Below are 18,432 nucleotides of genomic sequence, written 5' to 3' on the forward strand. Positions count from 1 at the left end.
CAGAAAATCTCTAGTAAGATAGTGGGTTATGATGGGCACCATGAAGGCTAAGTTGTGTAAACAAATCTGAAAAAGACTTGCATGAAGGCTGAGCTAAAAGCCAAACAATGAAGATAACCCAAATAAGAGATAACAAATCCTCATCAATCAAGCAACAAAAAGATCAAGAATAAATGGGGATCTCTATTTCAAATCAGGTAAAGATACATGTATATCATCTCAACTTTGAGACATTGGACAATGAGTTTTGCAAATTTCACAAAAGAAATTTCTGATGGGATCCATCAAATGGAAGGCCACCTTCAAATGGACAAGATTGAAATTGCTTTTGAAATTTTTCACTTTTAAGAAATTTTCAACCTAGGCAGGCTGCTCATGAGAATTAGGCCACCTGAAAAATCTCTGTATTTTTCCACCACCTTTCATTTTCCATCCCTAAGGTAGTGCGTTTCCTAACTATACCTCTTTTTTTAGTGAGGCTTCGAGCCCTCGAGTATTCAAGGTAGTGCATTTTATAACCCTACCTCATTTCGAATGTTCCTTTAAGCCCTTATCCATCCAAGGTAGTGTGTTTCTTAACCCGACCTCCTTTTTTTAGAGAACCTTCAAGCCCTTATCTCCTTTCAAGTGCGCCTCCAAGCCCTCACCTCCTTTTCAGAGCCATCACCTCCTTTTCAAGTGCTCTTTTGAGCCCTTATCTCCCTTTCAAGTGCTCATTTGAGGTCCCATCTTGAGGATAATGCACCGATGAGACCTTTTCTTTGTATTTTCCCATATGGGTAGGTCACCCATTACAATGAGACTGCTTCTTAAAAAAAAAAAAATGTTGAAATTTCTTTCAGTGTTTTTCACCACGGGCAAGTCGTCTAGAATAATTTGACCACCTGCGAGATTCCTCGCATTTTATCAACAGGTAAGTCACCTGAAACAATTTGACCACTTGCGAGTTTCCTCGCATTTTATCATTAGGCAGGTCGGCTATAATAATTAGACCACTCGCAAAACCCTTTCCGTGTTTTCTTCATCAAGCAGGTCGCATGGAACAATTTGATCACTGACGAGTTTCCTCGCATTTTATCATCAGGCAAGTCGCCTAGAACAATTAGACCACTCGCAAAACCCTTTTCACATTTTATTCTTCATCAGGTAAGTCGCCTCGAATAATTAGACCACTCATGAAACCCTTTTCATGTTTTATCTTCATTGGGCAGGTCGCCTTGAACAATTAGACTCGTGAAATCATTTGTGTTTCTTCTTCCTATCAAGCAAGTCGTCTGAAAAAATTAGATAACTCGTGAAATCCTTTACGTTTTTTTTCCTATCGCGCAGGTTTATTCTTCATCAGGCAGGTCGCCTGAAATAATTAGACCACTTGCAAAATCCTTCGCATACCATTTCAAAAAAAAAAAAAAAAAGGTTCGCCTTTCAAATGACTTATTTCTTGATTTCAACATCTCTCTGTAAAGGTCGTATGTCAATCTACTGTTTTTAAAATTTTTAGGACTCTAGAAAAAATACAAAAGTTATTTTTGTATCTATTTTTCTTTATAAATTTATTACGCAAAGCCAAGAGAAAATGAAATTATAAAGATGGGGCAACTATCATAACCCAATTTTTAACCCTTTTATTCTTTTTTTTTTTTTTTTGTTACTGTATTTCCTGAAAAGTGCTAACAACAAAATGATGAAAAAAGATGAAAAAATAATAAAAATAAATAATGATAAGTTATTTAAAATAAATAAATAAATAATGAAATAAAATGAAGAATAAATTGAAATTTAGGTCAAGACAATATAAATTGAAAGATTGTGAACTTCATTAAACATTGGATTAGTTTAATTAATGAAATCAAGGGCTTAATTAAAGAGTTGATAAATTTTGAGACTTAATTAAACTTGGAATTAGTTTAATTAATGAAATCAGGGGTTTAATTGAAAAATTATCAAAGTTTAGGCTAATTCTGGTTAAAATTGCAAGAAATTAAAATCCAAGGATGAATGTGTAAATGACGCTGAGATGCAGGGGTCCAATTACAATTTACCCAAATACTTGACTGAAAAAATTCAAAACATCAAGGATCAAAACGCAAATGGCCATTAACATCAACGTTGTTCATCTTCTTCACCCGATCGAAAAAAAAAAAAGGGATGCCCTTACTCCTGCATTAAAGTCCATGCATGGTCGCCTCATTATCTGGAGGCGACCGCATGGCATTCTCTGGTTATAAAAACCAGAGAAGGGACCAAACAGAAAAGGTTGGGGGGAGCTAGAACACGAAGAGGAGCATAGGACAGAGAGAACGAAGAGGGGAAAGAAAAACATAAACACCAAGAACGAGAGACAAGAACGAACAGAAAAACCAGGAAAAACAGAGACGAGCAAACAGAGAAAAAAAACCAGGGAGGAATGAACCGAGAAAAGCACAGGGAGACAGAGCAAGAAAATAAAGAAGAGAGGGAAAGACAGACATTACAGTGAGGGAGAGACAGACACAGAGACGGAAAAAAGACAGAAATAAAGACAAGAGATGACGAAGAAGAAAAACTAGACGAAGCAGAGGAGAGCGTCCGATTCGACCAGCAACCTCACGTCTTCGTCTCAGAACCAGAGCTTGTCAGGAAGACGCCACAGAAAAAGAGACGAAGAAGGAATCCAGAAAGCGAGAAAAAAAGAAACCAAACAGAGAAAAGAAAAAAAAAAAACAGAGGAGAGGAAGCAGTGTTGGTGGAACAGCCCTTCCACAATCCCATCTTCGTCTGCAACTGCAAGCAGCAGGTTCCAGGAGCCAGGGTGATTCTCTTTTCTTTAAGAACAGAGGCAAAGAGAAGACGAGGGAGAAAAAAGCAATATACAGAGAAGAAGAGAAAAACAGAGGGAAAGAACGGACGCCAGTGAAAAAACGATTGGAAACAGGAGGGGAGAAGAACAGATCAAAAGAATTGAGGGCAGAAAATACAGAAAGCTAAACCCAGCTTTGTCTTTGTCCCCGGATTCAAGCAGAATAGGCAAACACCGAAAAAAAAAAAAAAAACAAGAAAACAGAGGGGAGTGGGACTGAAAGTAGAGCGGGACGTTCTTCGGCCAGAGCTAGAATCGTCAACCCATCTGCTTCTCCATCGCTGTCTTCACCCAGGTAGGCTTTCTTCCTCATGCTCTGCAAACTCTAATTCTTAAAATGTGTTCAAAACGGTATGTATACCTTCACACTGTGCAAGGCAAGCGTGTGAACCAGTTCACACATGCTTGCTGCTAGTTATTGGACTGAACTAGTAATTGGGCCGGGTTGGCTGGAACTAACCCAACTTGTATGATTGGGCTTGATCTGGCCCAAAAAAGAGTGGGCCTAGTCTTGGCTTCCAACCCCGGCCCAATTGTTGTTCCTAAAAGTGTGTTTAGCAAAACACATTATTATGCTTTGGTCATAATTTGTATTCTCATTCTAGTTTAATATTTGATCAAATGAAGTTTTTTTTTTATATCAAAAAATTTCAAAAGTATTTGGGGTTCTTTGTTGATTTATTTTTTTTCTTTGTATTTTATATTTTTTTAGCCATGTGCTCAATTTGTGAGTTATTACTGTTAAATACAAATATGTTGTGCAATGATTCCTTCTTCTTTTTTTTCCCATCTAATAAGAACAAATAATAACAAAGGATAAACAATAAAAAATGGCATAGAAAATTTCTTATTCAAATTTTTTTTTTTTGTGAAATTATTCACTGACACTAGAGTCAGGTGTACTGTATTTTTGGTGTATTGCATTTTTTGATTTGTGTGATATTTATCAACGCCAGAGTTGGAAATAGTCGTAGGAATTGTTCACTAACACCAGAGTCAAGAACATGAAAGGAAGAATAAAACAAAAAAAAAAAAAGGAGAAACAAATTCTTAACAATTTTCGATAAAACCAGCAATATAGTTTGCCTCAGGTGGGATGTTTAAGGGGTGATAACATCTTTCCTTTTGCGTAACCAGTCCTCTATCATAGAATCTTTGTTGACCAGTTAGGGTTCCTAGTGATTATAATATTAGGTGGCGACTCCTTAAATTAGATATTTCCTCAAAAGAACAAGATGTTAGAACTATGTTCTTTTCATTTAATTTTTAAAGTTGTCGTAATGTCGGGTGTGACAATGATTAAAAATAAATAATAGAAATTAAAAGAATGAAGATCAAAATTAAAATATAAAATAAATTTTAGATATTGATAGAATTGTGAAAATTAAAAAGAAAAATTAATTTAACAAAAAAATAATTATAATAAAAAAAATCATGATGAAAATTAATACAAAAAAATAAAACCAAATTATGGACATGGATATTGTGTGTGTTTAAAAAGTACAATTCTAAAATAACATGTTAAAATGTTTCCAAATAGAAATATATTTTTACAATTAAAATAACAAAACACTATCCACAACGAAATTAACAACTTTATTCTAAATGGATATTGTATTATTTACCTTCTTAGGATACTCGTTAGTCAAACTGTTGTGCTTTGAAGATTTGTGTACAGAAATGATATGTATTTTTGTGCGTGTTTCTTTCTTTTCTTTTTATTTTGTTTTTACAAGAGAAGAGAATAAAATAACATAAGAATTATTTTATACAATAGTGTATTTACTGCTCTTGGTTGTGGATTCGATAGATTTTTTTTTAAAATATATATAAAAAAATATTTAGATTATCAAAAAATTTTCAATATTGTTATGAACTCATATAATGATTCAAACTTTAAATATTATGATTTAACTATTTTTTTAGTTTAAGATTTAAATTAAATTATAAGAGGTTGCTTCAACATAACCATGTTCATTTTATAGATCAAAACATAAAAAAATATATATATTAAAAGATAAATTAAATATAAACTCCATATTAAAGAATAAAATTTATACACAAAAATAAAGATAAAAGAGGGGGTCAACAAGCCCAAAGAAATTAAAAATCTCATAATTAAAAATCTCATATTAAATAATGAAATTAAATAAAAAATTATTATACCAAAGATAGAAAAAAAGGGTAAAAAAACTTTTATTATATAATAAAAGATATAGAAATCAATTTATCATCAACTCAATACCAAAAAATAAAATAAAATAAAAATACTATCTTAAATGATGTAATTAAAAAAATATTAAAAAAATAATAAAAAAAACACAAATAACATTTCATATTAAAAAATAAAATTAAAAAAAATTAAAAACCCAAATGACCAACAACAAAAACCATATGCTTATGAAAAACTGCCTGGGACATATATATATATATATATATATATATATATATATATATATATATATTGTGTTGCTTTATGTAAGGTCATTCATCCCTTATTTGTTTGAAAAATAACCACCATAGCATAGACAACATATCGTCTGTAATCTATGAAATGAAAACGATTTTTCTTCCGCTATGAATTAGACCCTCTATCTCAGCTACTCCGCACACTTTAGCCACTTGAAGTTTGTCGAAAGTGTAAAATAATATATTAAGCTGGTTTATTGTTATATAAACAGCTGAATCCATCCCATATTTGTTTTTTTTTTTTTTTAGTTTAATGTGGGTGTCCGGGCCAGCTTGCGCGCACTTCGACTAATCCCACGGGCCCTAAAGTTAACGACCATGTAAGTCTCCAGTGGCCATCATATGAGCAACCCAGGGCTCGAACCTGAGACCACAGAGGGAGCAAACCTCTTGATTCCAAGCTTTTACCACTGCGCCATCATCTAAATGTTTTTTAGTTATATTAAAAATAACCTTTATAAATTTATGAATTTTTTCCCGGAACAATAAAACACGAAAAAAACCGAAAGAATAAAGTATGACCTGGACCAGAGCACTTAAAGTCAGAGCAATGTGCCCCACAACCAAGTCAGAGCACCTAGTCTACATAATTCAAAATTAATCCTCGTGGTCGAGTTTAATTTTGTATTATTTTTAATTTTTTTATTTGACCTGTGGCGGTGGCCAGAAAACTGATACTAGTCAATCTATCTGGAATGACAGCTTGGAAGATGGAAAAAATAAGAGATGTAGGAGGCAGGCTACCTATTCCTTTTAACTTTCGCTGACATAAATCATCATTGGTCTCGATTGATGTAGGAGGATGTTTGAGAGTGTGGTTACGATTGCTTTTTAAATAGTTTTTCGTGCCGAAAAGCATGCCAATAATGTTTTTTCATTTTTTAAAAATCATTTTTAATATCAGCACATTAAAACGATCCAGAAAGTATAAACCAAACTTAATTTTAACAAAAAAAAAAAATTGAGGTTTTGCAAAAAACTATTTGGACCGCAGTGACATGAACTTGGTCCTTGGCCAACCTGTTTTTGGAAAGTTCTGACCAGGTTGTCCAGCCATTAATGCAAAATTAGTATTATGTATAGACATGCATTCCATAGTTGTTAATTTCAATGGTGAGGGTTTTTTTTTTAAAAAAAAACGATAAAATATTTTTCAGAATTAACACAACTTGAGAAAATAATTTTTAAATTAGCACAACAATTAATAATTAATAAGTGCAGATAACGAATGCAAGATTAGGACTCCGTTTGTTTGCAGGAAAGTGAATTCCGGGGAAAGTGAATTCCTGGAAAGTGAATTCCGGGAAAGTATTTTTCGATGTTTGGTAGTGTTATGGAAAATAAACTGGAAAACACTTTCCAGTGTTTTGTTATGTTATGGAAAATGAGCTGGAAAATAACTTATTAATATTTTATTTTTCTCAAGTTTATTAAAATAATGAGGAAAAAATCTTACAAATTAAAAAGTTGAATGAGAATGAAATTGAAAAAAAAAAATATAATTTCATAAATTATCTCAAATAAAACAAATAATAATCAAAATAATAGGGATCAAATCTAAAAAATAAAAAAAAAATAAAAAATGAAGAAATTAAAATAATAATAATCAACATTTCATAAATTATTTCAAATAAAATAAGTAACAATCAAAAGAATGAGGATCAAATTTGATAAATAAAAAATTTCAATAAAAAAAATGATAAGAAAAAAGCAAATAGCAATTATAAAAATAAGGACCAAAGTTAATATAAAAATAAAATTTTAAGAGATGAAATTGAAAAATAAATATTCAAAACAAAATATATATAGCAATCAAAAGTTTGAGGATGAAATTTGATATAATCAGCAAATAATGACATTTCTTAATTTTTCACAACTTCCGGAAAGTGTTTTCCCCTCAAATTTTTCAGGAAAACACTTTCCTGAAAACCAAGCCAAATTTTTCTTTTACTGGAAAGTGTTTTCCATTGACCAACTTTCCTACTGGCAAACAAACACAAGAAAGTTTGGAAAGTGCTTTCCCGGAAACCACTTTCCGGAAAACAAACACAGCTAAAAGGAAAACACTTTCCTGAAAACCAAGTCATTTTTTTTTTTGACTAAAATTGACTGGAAAGTGTTTTCCGTTGACCGGAAAGTGTTTTCCGCTGACCGAAAATTGTTTTCCGCTGACCGGAAATTGTTTTTCGTTGACCAACTTTTCTAATGACAAACAAACACAGGAAAGTTTGGAAAATAGTTTCCCGGAAACTACTTTCCGGGAAACAAACAAGGCCTAGGTGTTTTGCGCATGTAGTGCATGCATAGCTCAAATTTCAATTTTCTTCAAAAAAATCAACATGCGTCTTTTATAAACAATCAATGAACATGAAATATGAACAAAAATAATTTTTAAAAAATTACACGAAAAAAAATGATAAGAGAAAAAAAAATATTAAAACACATTAAAACTCCAATAATAACACTCTCAATAATATCATAAAGATATTGACGATATGAATTCTTAAACATAATAAAAAGTTATTTTTGAAACTGATAATGAGATGCTAGCAAGTAAGTATATCGTTGTTTTTAGATGGCATATGTGACTCACTACTAGTTTTGAAGTTGGCTTTTTATAATATCTATGAATTCATTTTATCAATATCTTTATAAAAGAATTAAAAGTATTTGTAGCTTTAATATATCTCTAACGCCTCATTCTTTTTTCTTTTCTTTTTTCTTTTTTGTTTTTTTGTCATGTCATTTTTATAGTCATTAAATTTGTTCATTTCATAGCCATTAAATGTTTATAAAAATTGCATGGTGTCTTTTGAGAGCATGAATTAATTTGGAAGAGAATTGAAATGTGAGTTGCACAAATGCAACATGCATATGCTATGGTATATTAATTATTGTGCTAGTTGAAATCAAAATGTGTGCCTACTAATTTACTGTTCAGAAAGAAGAAAAAGACCGATGTCATTTCCTGGAAAGAGTCCTCCCATTTGACCAGTAACTTGTCTAGTAACAAAACATTCGTCTGCGTGAACAAACGTGAAAACACTTCAATGGGAAGATTTTCAGAGTTTTTTGCGTCCTCTTTCTTATTCTTCATCTTAACCACCTGCACCACACCAGTTATTATTAACCCAAGCAACTCCATAATAGACGGTGAGACTCTAGTTTCAGCTGGCGGAAGCTTTGAACTGGGATTTTTCAGCCCTGGAAGTTCAAACAACCGATATTTGGGAATATGGTATGGGAAGTCTCCGGAATCCGTGGTTGTGTGGGTAGCAAACAGAGAAGTTCCTCTTTCAAATAAATTGGGGGCCCTGAATATCTCCAGTCAAGGGGTACTTATCATATACAGTAGCACAAACGATATTGTTTGGTCGTCAAACCCATCAAGAACTGCAGAAGATCCAGTTGCAGAGCTCCTGGAGTCAGGTAATCTGGTTGTAAGAGAAGGAAATGATAATAACCCTGATAACTTTTTATGGCAGAGTTTTGATTATCCTTGTGACACATTACTTCCGGGAATGAAATTGGGATTTAACTTGGTAACTCGGCTGGACAGATTTCTGTCATCTTGGAAGAGTGTCGAAGATCCTGCTCGAGGAATATATACTTTTCTTGTAGATCCTAATGATGGGTATCCGCAGCTAGTTTTGAAGCAACGAAAAGCAACACTATTTAGAACCAATGCACCGCCCCCTACTCCAAATATTACGTTCGGTCAAAATTCCCCTGATTTTGTGCTCAATAACAATGAGGTCTCTTTCGGCATCCGAAGTTCAGGTTTTTCAATGTTTAAACTTAGTCCATCGGGCCTTGCGAGCACCTACAAATGGGATGATCGAACACAATCTTGGTTGTTTTATTCTTCGTTACAGTCCGATTCGTGTGAACGTTATGCAATTTGTGGTACATATGCTAGCTGTGATATAAATGCATCTCCTCCGTGTGGATGCCTGGATGGATTCGTGCCCAAGTCTCCAGAAAGTTGGGATTCGCTTGATTGGTCAGACGGGTGTATCCGGCAAACTCCATTGAATTGCAGCGATAAAGATGTCTTTACGAAATATACAGTTAGTAAACTTCCAGTAACATCTTCTTCCTGGTTTGACAAGCGCATCAATCTCAAGGAGTGTGAGGGAATATGTTTGAAGAACTGCTTCTGCACAGCTTATGCAAATTCAGATATCACGGGAGGTGGAGGTGGAAGTGGCTGCCTGATTTGGTCCCGTGACCTGATTGATATAAAAAGGTCACATGCGGATGGACAGGTTCTCTATGTTAGGTTGGCTGGTTCAGAATCAGGCATGTCTCCAATTAAACATTAATTAATTATTGATTTAATTCTTTCCCATCTTTAATATGTAGGTAGACCATGTAAAATTGAAGAAGCATCTCTCTTGGGTTCAGACTTCAAAAGCCTGGAAAACATTAGCATAGTAATTAACTACCTGTGTAGAAAAGTCTTGAGTCTGCTTTCTTAGTCCACCACTTCAACTTTATTTTCCCCAAGTTTCAATTTCCGGTTTCTTTTTCTTCTTTTGTTCCGCTTTAAAATTAACTTGAATTCAACTTTTATTTAAGATGCAAGTCTTGAACTAGGGAATATGTTCGGGGTCCTCTAAAAATACTTGTATGCATTCAGGAGTAGCCGTGGAAAAAGGGAACAACAATGGGAAGAAGAAAGCAGGGATAATTGCCAGCACCGCTGTATTTGGCGTGGGCATGCTAATGTTAGGAATGATCTTTTGCATGCGGAGGAAGAATTTTAGAAAGAATGATAACTTCAAGGATGTACGGAAAGAAGACATGGAGTTACCAATATTTTATTTGAGCACCGTTGCAAATGCCACTGGTAATTTTTCAAGCAGAAACAAGCTGGGAGAAGGTGGCTTTGGACCAGTATATAAGGTAAAAAAAAGTCACCTACCTGTTCAAACCATCATCTAACATGAAACTAACTGAAGCATGTTGATGATAACTTAGGGAATATTGGCAGAAGGACAAGAAATAGCAGTGAAAAGACTTTCGAAGAGTTCTGGTCAAGGATTGAACGAGTTCAAAAAATGAAGTTATATTAATAGCTAAACTTCAACACCGCAATCTCGTCAAGCTTCTTGGGTGCTGCATCCATGAAGATGAAAAAATGTTAATATATGAATACATGCCTAACAAAAGTTTGGACTTCTTTATTTTTGGTGAGCACATGGCTGAATCAACAGCACTTTGTTTTTGATCTGTTATCATCTATATTTTTTTTTTTCTGTAAGAATTGAAGAAGTTATTTGACTAACATGGATAGAAATTGATCAGACCAGAAAAGAAGAAAATTACTGGATTGGAGCAAGTGCATGAACATTATTGTTGGAATTGCTCGAGGGCTTCTTTATCTCCACCAAGACTCCAGGCTGAGAATAATCCATAGAGATATCAAAGCCAGCAACATTTTACTAGATAATGAGCTAAACCCAAAAATTTCAGACTTTGGCCTTGCTAGAATGTTTCGTGGAGATCAAACGGAGGCCAATACTCATAGGGTGGTTGGAACATAGTAAGTGTCCATAATCTAGCCTCGAAGATTTTCATTTGTGTTCTAAGATTTTTTTATTTTTTTTATTATTAATGTTCTTCAGTGGCTACATGTCTCCTGAGTATGCATCAAATGGACACTTCTCTGTGAAAACCGATGTCTTTAGCTTTGGTGTCCTAGTCCTGGAGATAGTGAGTGGAAACAAAAACAGGGGATTTCGTCACCCGGACCAGAACCTCAACCTTCTTGGGCATGTAAGCTTCTATTTATACATGTAATTATATATTCTTTATTAACCGAGAGGTGATATTATACTGCGCAGTTTCTTTCAGACTCGTCAAAAGGCATGCCATGGTACCTTAGTTACATCAAGGATGCTTCTGCAGTTAATAAAAGATGTTGCTTTTTTTTTTCCTCAGGCATGGATACTTTGGATTAAAGGGACACCCTTGGAATTGATCGATGAATGCTTGGCCAACTCTAGCAATGTGTCTGAAGTGCTAAGATGCATTCATGTGGCTTTATTATGTGTGCAACAACGACCCGAAGATAGGCCAAACATGCCGACTATTGTTCAAATGTTAGGCAATGAGAATCCTTTGCCTCAGCCTAAACAGCCTGGATTTTTCATCGGAAGAAACCCACTTGAGCAGGATGCTTCATCTAACAGGAACAATGTTTACTCAGCAAATGAAGCTAGTTTGACATCATTAGAGGCACGGTAACTCATCACTTGAAAATTCAAGTAAAAGAGAGAGATCAGACTAAGTCGATCAATAAGATTTCATGGTTTCAGCAATTCTATTTGCTGATATCCAATCTTGTTTTCTACCGGTTCTACCGTTCCAAAACGGCATGGTAGAGCTATATATATACCGTTGTGTTTTGCAATTTTATTGAACAGTCTAGTCAATCGTTATTAAGTTATCATATATTACAATGAAACTATGATTATTGTTCATCTTTTTCTTGCCTGCCTGTTTATTTTAACCTTCCGTTTTGTCTTTGCTCTGCTTTCCACCTCTGCTCTGAACAATACATGAAAATGGTGTTGCAATGCATTAGCTATTAACAAGAACAGCAAGCAGCATCACTTCCAATACGCAAAGATAGCTTTGATTCATGATAAGTTCACAGGTCGTTTGAAATAGTTTTGGATGATGCCTCCATTTCAACCTCAACAATCAAGGGCATCTACTGGTCTAATTGTGTATATTACTAAGCTGAAGCTTTGTTATGCTCATTGTGGATGTCTTTGATGCGAAATTATTGAAACTTCTTGAAATTGGACTTTTCTGTCTTCAATAGATGGATCTTATGGTTACTGAAAAAAAGGAGGCCAATTTTTACCGAAGCTACTTGGAGTCAAATATTTTGAGTCTGCAAGGAAGAAAAACATTTCTCATGTCATTTCCTAGAACTCTTCCCTTTTGACCAGTAACTTGTTCTAATAACAAAACATCTTTCTGTGTGATCAAACGTGAACATACATGAAAACTCTCTTGAATGGGAACTTTTTCAGTGCTGTTTGCATGATCTTTCTTGTTCTTTATCTTAAAGCATGATCTACCCAAGCCAATCCATAAGAGATGGTGCAGCACTACTTTCAACCGGAGGAAGCTTTGAACTAGGATTTTTCAGCCGTGGAAACCGTCACTTGGGAATGTGGTATAAAAAGTCTCCTCGTAGGCTCGTATAGTTACAGGGGTAGCAAACAGAGAAGTTCCTCTATACAATACTTTAGGGCCTCTGAATATTAGCAGCGAAGGGATACTTGTCCTATACTATAGCACATACGATATTGTTTGCGGTGGAAATTGGATAATAAATTAATTTTAAAAAACTTTGGCTTTAATAAAATAACCCTTGTTTTTCTATTTTTAATTTTTTTATTTATGATGGCAATCAAATATTGATAATGGTGAGAATTAATTCTTTAACTTTTTAACTTTGAAAATTCATTATAAAAAAGGAGTGAAAGAAGAGTTTTCAACTTGAATTTTTCAGTTTTTTACATAATCTTCTTCGCCTCACATTTTAATGTTTTCTTCTCACTTTAAGCTTTAGTTTTCCTCTTAAATATAGACCTTAGGTTTATTTGATTGAGAGATATTTGAGTTTTATATTTTTTTTTGTTCAAATACCTTGTTTAAAAGTACATCTAAACTAAGATGGTGGTGTTGGAATCTTGTAAGACATATTGCAAATATTCTAGTTGTATAAATGAGGAGTAATAAAAATTTAAGAACAAATGATTCCTTATTGAAAATAACAAAAAGTTTTATTACTTTAAAGTTTTTTAACAAATAAGTATTATCTTTTGTATTAATTTTAAAATAGATATTTTTTCCTATTAATATGCATGTTAAAACTTTGAATAATATCAATTATTCAATTTGATTATTTCAAGAACCTATCTTAAATGATTAATATGCTCATCTAATTATTTGCTACATATCAAGATATTATCAAAATAGACAACAATAAATTTTTCAAAGAAAAATCTCAACACATGATTCATTAACCTTGTGAATGCACTAAGGGCATTAGTCAAACCAAAAGGCATTACTAACCATTCATACAATCCATATTTAATTTTGAATGTTGTCTTCCATTTATGTCCTTATTTCATTTTAATTCAATGATAACCACTTTTGAAATGATCTAACTGACCCTATATTAGCAGTTGAAGTTTGTTTGATTCAAAACATCATGGTGCCAAAGAGTTTAAAGTGCTAGACTTCATCAAGTATACCAAAATAGAATGCCCAAACACTCATTTTCGATCATCCTGCAACAAGATGGATGAAGGTATCTATAATGATAAAATGCTAATATTTTTTTTTTTCAGGATAGTATCATAAGATCTGCCTTGAGTTGATATATGAGACTGCACAATACCAAGATTAATAAATGAAAGGATCTAGCAAATGCCTTCTTAAAGTAGTATAAATTCAATTTGAAAACTACTCCTAACAAAACCAGTCTAATGGCTAGGGAGAAGGGAAACCAAGAGTTCATGAAAGCACATGCATAAAGATAGCAAGATAAGGCAACACATTTCCATCCTTCGTTAATAAAAACTAAAATAATGATCTCGTTCACCAACACCTTCAAATCCCCATATTATAAGTATATAATAGGAAGTTCAGCTTAACAATTATATGATATTGTGAGGATTTTCAAAAGAATTGAATAAGCTATCAAAATGAGAAAAATTAGAGGTTCTATCATGGGTTCCAGAACAATGACGAAAGATGAATCAGAAGATGGCTCTCAAGTGAGAAATCTTAGTTATGCGGTCCATCTAGGTCTCGTTGTAGTATTAACTACTCAAGTGCCTTTATTAAAGATTGACGTACCTTTGTCACTCAAGTTTGTCTACCAACACCTATTAGACTTCGAGCTTGTTGCCCCAGCTCCATCAAATCCCATACAACCACCAATTCCTATGTGGTATAATCCAAATACGAGATATGCATATCATGATGGGATCATGAGCCATTCAATTGAAAATTGCAAAATTTTCAAGTACTACATCCAGAAGTTGGTGAGTGAGGGACATATTGAATTTGTGAAGAATGGTGATACCTACCATATAATCACCTCCATCCTCGTTTTTAGCAATGACTAGTAGCTTGTAAAATGTTGTCAATGCATACGAAATATGCAGTTACCTAGAGAATGAGCATTGTATTTTGCTTCAATATGTTTTCCATATATCATGACTCCATCATGTATTTTCAATCAATTGTGCTTTTTTATTTTTCTTATGATTGTCTTGATATAAAGATATGCTTCTTTTAAAGAGTATTTTGACAAAATATTTTGATCAAACTCTAATATGCGAAGTTAAGGCTAACCAATCTTGAAAAAATAAAAAAGTTTTGATTTCAGAAATGATTTGATGTTTGTTAAAATGGCATAAGATGACCAAACAAATTTTGAACTCACATACAAAGTTGAACCAAGCATCATGGAGCTAAGTTTTAATGGTATGCATGTTGGCATGCAATGGATTCGGTAATTATAGACTTATGAATCATGGTTCTTTGCAAGTTTCAAATCATTATATTGGATAAGGTCAAAATTTATCAGTTTTAGCTGACCTTGCATGAAATAAGAAAAGGCCAACTTTATTTATTCCTTTTATAATTCTTAACTATATATCCTTGCAGTCCCAATGACACTCTATAATGATATAGCATTGAAGAGGGGGGCTATATTTCAAAATAGGTAAGATACATGTATGTCATCTAACCCCAAAGCAGTGCATAAATATTTTTAGATTTTTCATGAAAAATCCTTAATGATATCTAGTAAGATTTTGATGAATCTGAGTTGATAAAGAAATAATGTTTGAGTTATGATAGCAAGGAATCTCAGTTAAACCCTGCAATCATGAAGCACCAAGAAATTCAACCTTGTCATCAGGAAAGACTAATGTCAACACTGCAATTAGGAAACACTAGAAAAGTTTAGGAAGAGCTTGATCAACCCCTATCATCATAAAATAAGAAAATGATGAACCCTACCATTAGATATCCTAGTTATTAAGCCCTAAGATCAGAAAGAAAAAGGGAAGAACTCTATTATTAAAACATTCTCAAGAAAATAAAAAAGTTCGAACTCTATCATCAGGAAGAGTTTTTATATTATAAAATATTAGGTTTACATATAAATTAATTTAAATACATATTATAAGATAATAAATTATAAAATTCTACCTAATACAAAAACTATAGAGTCTCATCAACGAGATCATTACTGTAATGATAGATATTATAGACCTGTAATACATGGTAGTGTAGATAATGAATTACAAAATTACTTCATGTTGTTTTGTTTTTCTTTACTATAAACTTTTGTCATTTTGACCTCCTCCGCCTTACATAATTAGTTCTTTCTAATGTGACAAACTTTCTTTTATTATAAGCTCTCTCTTATTTTTTGGTAATCCTTTCCAAACACATTTCAAAAGTACATAAAAATACTAACAAAAATATATTTTTAAATAAAATGGTTAGCACTTACATGACACTCATCGATTGTTGGTCCAACCTTATGTATTTTTATTGATTTTCTAGGAAAACATCCCAATTAGCATCTCAAATTATTTTAAGCCATTTTAATTGTATGTCAATACAGTATCACCTTTTCCCATGATTTTAATTTGCATTTAGGATGCAATTTCACGTTCCTACTATCATTATGCATCCAACCTAAATGTTTTTTTCTTTTTCTTTTAACCACTTATCAACTAAAGCACTACATATGTAACCCTTTTAATTTTCACACTCCCAGTTAATTTCGTAACATCACAACACCATTAATAACCTTAAACATTTACACAATCAACCAATTCTTATACTTTCACATTTTCAAACATAACCCAAGATTCTAAATATTTGTCTTCACATGAATCATATCCATGGTAAACACCATTCCTTTATCTTACCAATAACATTTAAGCATAATAATATCATTTAAAATACAACACATTATGATTTTACATTCATAATAATATGACGTATAGAGGATAGAACCATGAACCTACATTCATCTACAAATATATTATGATTTTACACTATGTTTATTATTATTATTATTGCTACGTACAACAACTATTTATACTATTTATGATGTGGAGCCATTCCAATTAAATGAAAAAGGACAGAATATTTATGATGTGGGGCCATAAAGAATCCCACCTGTTGTGAAAATCAGACTGTAAGGTACAGAGATATACATATTTACAATGCATTATGCCCCACCACGCTTTTGGATGGGATTCATGCATTTTTACGTCAGTAGATGAGATACCAAACACAAACCAGTAAGAAGGCATCATATAACACTTTTTTTTTTTTTTTACTACTTTCTATATTTTCATTTTCTCCATTTAAATTACATCACCAAAAATCAACCAAATCATTTCACATCGTAATATTTCAACAAATCTCAAACATTTACAACATCTCCAAAACATAAAAAATCAATGCAATTCAATCCAATTTCTACATTTTTCTTCATTTACATACATGACAATAATAATTAACCTTTAGTAATTCACATTATGGTATTCACAACAAGTCTTAAACCTTCCCCGACATCACTGAAACATCATCAATCAACCCAATTTAAATCAAATTCCTAAGATCCCCAATAATGGTTAGCTTTAAAGTCTTAATTTCCTATAATATAGTTTTTAATTTCTTCAATTAGTTTCTTAATCATATAATTAAACACACAATTAACTAATAATTAACATCATTTCATAATTTCATTCACAAAATACATAAACCCTAAATTTTACAATTTGAGGATTTTCAATTCCCTGTCAATAATCAAGAATAAAAATGGATTTAAATGAAAGAGAACCTCTTCCCACAACTAGTTCAAGGAAGCCTTTTAAATTCAATTCTAAATATTTCTCTCTTTTCTTTTAATTTGATCAACTTCTCTTTGTATCCCCAACTTCCAAATCCATAGTTTTAAAACCCGAACTGGCCCGACGAGTCAACCCGGAACCCGGCCGACTCGAGCCTGGAACCGGTCCAGGTCTAAGTATAAACCTGCTCGGGAGTTTGCCTGGTGAAACCCGGTCGACCCAGCGGGTCGACCCGGAACCCGAGCAAACTCGGCTGAGACCCAGCCTCTTTTTTTTATATATATACATAGATGCGAAATGCGTAGTTTTTGACTCTCATTTTCTATTTCTACATTTTCTCATAAACCAAACTGAGGATATCAAACAGAGCAGAAGATTTCATAGTAAATCAGGGAACATTTAATAAAAAGATATCTTTGCATGAAGAGAAAGAAATTGTAAAGCCTTTAAATTTCAATTCAAAGAAAAAAAAGAGAAGAAAAAATCATAATTTTAAACAGGCATGAAAAACATATAAAATCTCTTTTTAAGCATCAAAAACTCTGTTTCTTATGACAAAATCATTTTCTTGGAATATCTAAGAAGATATTGCCCCTCCAAGTTTGCTCATAATGTTACTATCATCCGTGTATCCACTCAACCAGAGAGCTCACCTCAGCTGCCATATTCACACAAAAAAAAGTTCATTTTCTTCTTCTTCACAACAACAGCAACAACTAGAGAGACAAAGGGAGAGTGGATGATCCATGTATATGAGAGGGGAGTTGGAATATAAATAAAGGGATATATATATATATGCCACGTTAGTGTTGATTATTACTGTGTGAATTTTGAATTTCCCAATACTCCTTTCCTCAATTGTTTTAATTTAACTTAATTTAAGTGGTATACATATTATGTGAGGTCTTGTGGAGGGTGAGGATGCCTTTTGTAGACCTCTGGTTTAGTAAATGACAGACAAAAAGAATAAGCTTCAAAGTTTGAACTTTATTTGAATTTTGCAAAGCAGTTTGACTTTTTTTGTTGACCCGGGTCAACCTATCTAATCCGTGATCCAGTTATTAGACCGGGTTGACCACCAGGTCAGGTTTCAAAACTATACCCAAATCTCTCTCTCTCTCTCACACACACAATTCTCTACTCTTTTTTTTAGTTTCTTTCTAGGATTTCATGTAACTTACACTCTTCCCATAATTAAATTAAGAG

General features: G+C 33.0%; 1 pseudogene; it reads left to right on the forward strand.

The window, feature by feature from the left end:
* Positions 1 to 8,255: 8,255 nt before the first annotated feature.
* On the forward strand, positions 8,256 to 12,185 carry LOC118047516 (G-type lectin S-receptor-like serine/threonine-protein kinase At4g27290; annotated as a pseudogene).
* Positions 12,186 to 18,432: the final 6,247 nt, after the last annotated feature.

The sequence above is a fragment of the Populus alba genome, chromosome 11, assembly GCF_005239225.2.
Source record: "Populus alba chromosome 11, ASM523922v2, whole genome shotgun sequence".
Classification (NCBI taxonomy): domain Eukaryota; kingdom Viridiplantae; phylum Streptophyta; class Magnoliopsida; order Malpighiales; family Salicaceae; genus Populus; species Populus alba.